Here is a 6,231-nt window from a genome sequence, read left to right on the forward strand (position 1 = left end):
ATATAAGCTTGCTTTCTTGAATCATGTGCCTTTGCTAATGGTAAAACCAGTGTGTTTTTTTTTTTTTTTTTATTCAAATAAAATAGGTTTGCATTCAAATAAAATAGGTTTGCATTTACATCAGTAAAGAAATGACTGAGCAGTGCAGTGATGCTGCCAGAACAGCTCATGGGGTTTTTTTTAATGATATTCAGAAACTTTGCTAGCAGCAATAAAGAGGCAATTATCCCTTTGTTAATCCCTTTGCCATAGTTAAGCCACATCTTGAGTATTATATTTAGATCTGGAGACCTCACTTTAGGAAGGATGTAGATTTGCTGGAATGGGGGCAGAGAAGGGCAACCAGAGTGGTGAAGGGAACAAAAGGATGCTCTTACCTAGAAAGGCTTCAGTTCTGCAAATTGCAACTTATGAACACTAGGTACCTGAAGGGTGATCTGAATAAGGTGTTTAATGCTGTTGTTATTATAGTTTTATGATCATCTGCAACTAAGGCCATATTGCTCTGTATATACTGTCTGTAAATTGCATGTATTCTGTGGTCAATTTTCTGTTTGATAGAAGAAAAACCTGAGTTTAAGAGAAAACACCATGGTACCGCTGCCTGAGACTGACGAAGTCAGCCATGTTGTGAAAAAGGCTCATAAAAATTGCTCACATCATCGATGGGACTCGAACTCAGGTGCTTTCCACCTGGTGTGAGGAGTAAGGCAATTCAACCAACTGTGCTACCCATGAGGGCTGGTGTTTAAGGCCTTGAATGAATTGAGTAAACCAAATGTGAATGGCATTCTTCCTCTGGAAGTGGAAAAGGATGGTTGCAGAATAAATGTGCAGAAAAAGTTTGACTTCAGCCAGTGGGTGGTTGGAACAGGCTTCCATCTGTTGTTATGGAAATGGATGGTTTAATAAATCCAAGGAAGAACTAGACAAATTCTTGGAGAGCATGGATGGGTGAAGACAAGAGAGGAGGCTTATTTATCAGTTTTTTTTTTTTTTTTTTTAATTATGTTATAAGCTTGCTTTCTTGCATCATTTGCTACCACTACTACTACTAATATTTTAGATTAAACCAATGATGACAATTTTCAATTTTCCCCTTGAGAAAAAAAGCAGCTAATTAGGCAAAATTTGTATTTAGGGATTTTAAAATCTAAATGGTAAAACTTATTAAAATTTTAACATTGAATTTGAAAATTTCAGCATAAATATGACGAAAAATGTCTGGATGACCTATATCTTACACCTAAAAATATGTGAGAAAGAGCCTGGTGCATTTTAATTGAAACACTGAACAAATATATATATATATATATATAGATGCACATATACACTAATACAAACACAGAAGACTGAAATTTATCTGGAGTGATCGGTAAATGAATTTTCCTGGGTAATCAAAACTCCATACAATACACAAAACGAAAGAAAATATCATGTGATAAAAAAAGTAATTTTTTATGTAATATTCATATTTATCAAAGTATACTGCAGCATGGAATGATTTGACAAAATCTGTATGTATTTTTGAAAAAAACACATTTTTTGAAAAAATAAACAATGAATCTGGCTGTTTCCTTTAGTTGGCCTGCCTAGAAATACCACTATGTACATTTTGAGAATCACCTTGACAGCAGGGGTGGTGCCCCTTATTGTATGTGGTTAAATTAAGACCCCCGGATGAAAAGCAAAGCAGTATTAGCCAGGGTGGATTAGCTGCGACATAGTCAATCCAAGCTTTATAGTCTATAGTATACATTAAAAAAAAAAAAAAAAGTTCGGCTACAATTTGTAATTGAAAACAAAAACAGAACTCCCACAGCCATTACATTTTTTTAAAATGTCAAAGCATCTACTGACACTAGACATTTAAGACATGGGCATTTCGATCTGAAAAATTATGTTTAAAAGTAAAGTATAACTTGGCATTACATTTCATGATAATATAAACAAAATTTAACACAATTTATAATCATTAAGTGCTGATGATACTATATACTCGATATAAATTATATTATCTACAGCTCATTTCCATATCACCAAGCCGCCATCCCATAACATCTCGCTTCAATAAAAGGTTTATCATCCATGTAGCAGAACAAGAATCGTTATACATTTTTCTTAATATTTACACTCAATATAGTGAATTGTTCAAGTTGATCAATTAATGAAAAACCGCCGATTCTCAATAAAATGAAACGTGATCCATGATTCAAGTGATAGTAACAAGCCACCTCTTTATAGACATATTCAACTAGATTAAAATATTAAAACAGAAAAAAACATTAACTGAGAACAGTAAGAACACGCTGACTGAGGCTTGCATGTCGAAAAATTGTATCACTTTCCCCCTATTAAAATTAAACCTTTAAAAAATACCATTAGGCCTACAGACAATTCGAGCAACAAACTCAGGTGTAAAAAGCCAACCAAGTTAAAGAATATCTGATATGCCCATTAAAGTGACGCTCCTCTAAATACTTGTTAATGTACATTAGAAGATAACCGAAACGTCATTTAACAAATATTCAAATCAAAAATATTAAAAATTGGATTTATTGTATTGCAGACCAGCCCCTAAAACGGGATGTGAGCCAGTCCGGTACCATAGTTTTAATTATGCTATCAGACAAAAAAAATTGATTATTAAAATCCAGTGTGTGCATGTGTTCAACAACAACATGCATTGCATATTCACAACATTCACAAAGTAAAGTAACAGAAAATTTTGTTATAACATTGAAAAACTTACTTTTTACACCCTAACTACTGTCAATGTCAGCACCCTTAACTTGTGATAACTTACATTGCTTGCATCTCCACAGCTATCAGGAGAAATTCACCAGTGCCACCTACTAAATAAAAACTCTTTGTTGAGTCAATATGAGCAAAAGATTCAAAAGAAATATAAATTAGAAATCTATTTTTTGTGTTTTTTATTTTTTTTTTAATAATAGAAATGCATACTGCTTCAAAATAATAGAAAACCGTAACTTTATATGTTTGGAAGAGAATTTTTTCAATAACAAAGAACTTCATTTCCGAAAATACTTCCGGATATTCTTTTAGAGAGAGTGTAAAAAGCATATAATAATGATTTACCATTATCCAGATGCCACGCATTGGACTGAGTCGTCACTCTCTCATGCCCAGAACCACAATGCTAACCGGCTCCAGCAATTCTGTACCCATACAAATTAATTATTGTGTCATAACTCTTAGTCGATCACCGAAATTTGCTGTTGGCAGCTGCGATGATCGTTACCCCGGGGCCTGAACCAGCCCGCTCCTCCTCCTCACACCTAGGAAAATTCTTGCTGTTGACAACCAGAGTTTAGAAATATTAGCATTAGCATTAGTAAAGGCACCGCAAGAAAGCAAGGTTATACAGCATCAGCCAAAAAAAAAAAAAAAAAAACCCTTGTTTCACTCATCCACTCACTCCAAATGTTTATCACATGCTGCCTTGAATCTATTTACGCTATCAACTTCTACAACGACAGATGGAAGTTTGTTCCAACAATCAACCATCCGCTGGCTAAAGGCAAACTTCCGCACATCTATCCTACAACCGTCTTTCCACAATTTGAATTTATGCCTTCTCAGGCGATTATTCTGAGCAAAAGGAAGAATCGCATCAGCATTGAGCATGCTCAAACCATTCAAGGCCTTATACACCTCAATCAGATCACCTCGCAGGTGCCTAGTCTCCAGACACTATAATTTGCAAAATGTAAGCCTTTCTTCGTAAGCGCAACCCTTTGTTCCATTCACTAATCTTGTTGCCCTTCTCTGAACTCGTTCTAACAGCTCTACATCCTTAAAATGAGGCATCCAGAGCTGTATACAGTACTCAAGGTGTGGCCTGACCATTGCCTTATACAAGAGGATAATCACCTCCTTATCCCTGCTAGAAAAAATCCTGTATATCATTGATAAGACACCATGAGCTACTCTTGCAGACCGTCTGCACTGCATAGAAAACTTCGTATCTGCCTGCACCATTACGCCCAGGTCCTTTTCATTCTCTACCACTTTCACTGTGGTACCACAGAGTTGATACATTACACTGGAATTACTGCTTCCCATAGGTAGTACTTTACATTTGTCAAAATTAAACTTCATTTGCCACCTCCCAGCCCATCTGCTCAACTTTTCTAGATCCTGTTGTAGTAGTGTACTGTCATTAACAACCCTGCCAACCTTCGTAGCGTTTGCAAACTTGTACATTAAGCCTGATATACCAACATCAATATCATTTATAAATACAGAAAACAACAATGGACCCAACACTGAACCCTGAGGGACTCCACTAATAACATTAGTCCACGAAGAGCAGTGTCCAATGATTACCACTCTCTGTCTTCTCCCACTCAACCATCCCTTTATCCATAGCAGCAATTTGCCTCCAAGGCCACACTGTTCCAATTTGTGCAGCAGTCTTCCATGTGCAACAACGTCAAAGGCCTTTCTAAGATTCAAATATATAATATCAAAGTTATTCTTTGCATCCAGTTCCTTTGTGACTACATCATAGTATCCAATCAAATTAGACAGACAAGAATTTCCGTTAACAAACTCATGCTGTATCCGAGCTATAACTAAAGTCTTGTCTAGACGATCCTGCAATGCTTCTTTAACCAGTGCCTCCATTAATTTCCCTAGAACACAAGTTAAACTAACAGGTCTATAATTACCTGTGTCTCCCTTTGATCCTCCTTTGTGGATATTCACTTCACAGAAGGAAAGATTTGAAATGCATATAAAGTTATCAGCAGAATGCTCTGATTTCTACACAGTAATCTCCTGTAATTCCTATACAGAGACTTGCTATTATTCTTATTACAAAAACTTACCTGCTATTATTCTTATTATAGAAACCATCCTGCTATTATTTTTTTTCAAAGACCGACCTGCTAATATTCCTATACAGACTCCAGTTTTGTGGTTAGCAAAATCTATAGAATCTGCAGGGTGAAAAAAAAAAAAAAAACTATTATATTAGACCACCCGAATATTTAAATTCATATGCCGTATTGTGTGTCTTATGTCTGTTAATTGTGTGTTCTATGGCCGATTTTCTGTTTTGCTGAACGGAAAACTCCAGTTTCTGGGGGGGGGGGGGGGGGAACACCTTGCTCTCTACGCCTGAGACCGACTAATCTGCAGGGCAAGGAATTGAATGAGATTGTTACATAAGTGTCTAAAATGCTGAAGTAAATTCAATAATGGGAATATCATGTTTATCCCGCAGGTAACGCCTGCGTAAAAATTAGAGATGGATAGTTTCAAAGTGAAATGAAAATTCTCTTTTAGTCAGACGGTTAAAATACATATTAGCTAATCTTGAAAAACTAGGGGCCTTACATACATTTAAAGAGTTTGCTATGTACGCTGAGTGGACAGAAATCATGGGATACCTACCTAGTAACTGGTAGGTCCACCTTTCGCCCGGATAAGGGCAGTCACACGGCGAAGCATTGAGTCCACTAGTTCACAAAAGCGTTCCACAGGTATTTCCATCCACGCTTGCTGCACCGCTATCCATAATTCCATTGCATTCCTCGGTAGAGAATCTGCGCGGCAGCACAGTGGTATCGTCACCGTCCTCCCCACACGGGCTGGAAAAGACTCGGGTTCAAATCCTGAACTTTAATAGGGATTTTTTTCACTCCGTGGTTGAGTTAGTCGGTCTTAGGCGTAAATAGCAAGGTTTTCGCACAAAAACTGGGTTTTTTTCGTTCAGCGAAACAGGCAAATCGACGAGAGAATAGATGCAATTTACAGACATAATACATATACGGGTATATGCAAGTAATTTTTTTTTTAATGAAAACCCCAAACACGAAAAGTATCAAAACCTATAGTACTTTGTACCGTGCATGGGTTGAAGGAGAAGTATTGGGGGGTGGGGGGGATGCCGGAAACTTTGCTCTAGAGACTAAACATGGGTTTCACCACTTCAAGCCTCCAATAATCAAAGTGGTGGTATTACGGGTGGCCCTAATACAATAATTTAAATTTTGAATATGATTTGTGCCACTGCCGCTCTCCGGTTGGCTGAACAATGCCAGATGACGTCGACGGCCACGGTCATCCTCCACCTTTCTCCTCCCACGATGAGATGTTATTCCGGAATTGGCGTATTTCTGATACACTCTTGATATTGTCAAACGGTGGATAGCGCAATTTCTGTACACATCGGCGATAGAGTGACCCATGCATCGGGAA

The 6,231-nt window shown here is 37.2% G+C and overlaps 1 protein-coding gene across 4 annotated transcripts in view; it reads right to left on the minus strand.

The window, feature by feature from the left end:
• faf (ubiquitin carboxyl-terminal hydrolase-like faf) overlaps positions 1 to 2,821 on the minus strand; it is a 1,326,265-nt gene extending 1,323,444 nt beyond the window's left edge. For 3 of the 4 annotated variants that reach the window (XM_090382082.1, XM_090382083.1, XM_090382080.1), the window contains exon 1: positions 2,753 to 2,821. The gene's annotated coding sequence lies outside the window, so the exon portion shown is untranslated. The remainder of the gene's footprint in view (positions 1 to 2,752) is intronic. The other variant, XM_090382081.1, reaches the window with a different exon arrangement.
• Between the last annotated feature and the right edge of the window lie 3,410 nt (positions 2,822 to 6,231).

This window comes from Mastigoproctus giganteus, chromosome 9, assembly GCF_048544385.1.
Source record: "Mastigoproctus giganteus isolate SK-2022 chromosome 9, ASM4854438v1, whole genome shotgun sequence".
In the NCBI taxonomy this organism is placed as follows: domain Eukaryota; kingdom Metazoa; phylum Arthropoda; class Arachnida; order Uropygi; family Thelyphonidae; genus Mastigoproctus; species Mastigoproctus giganteus.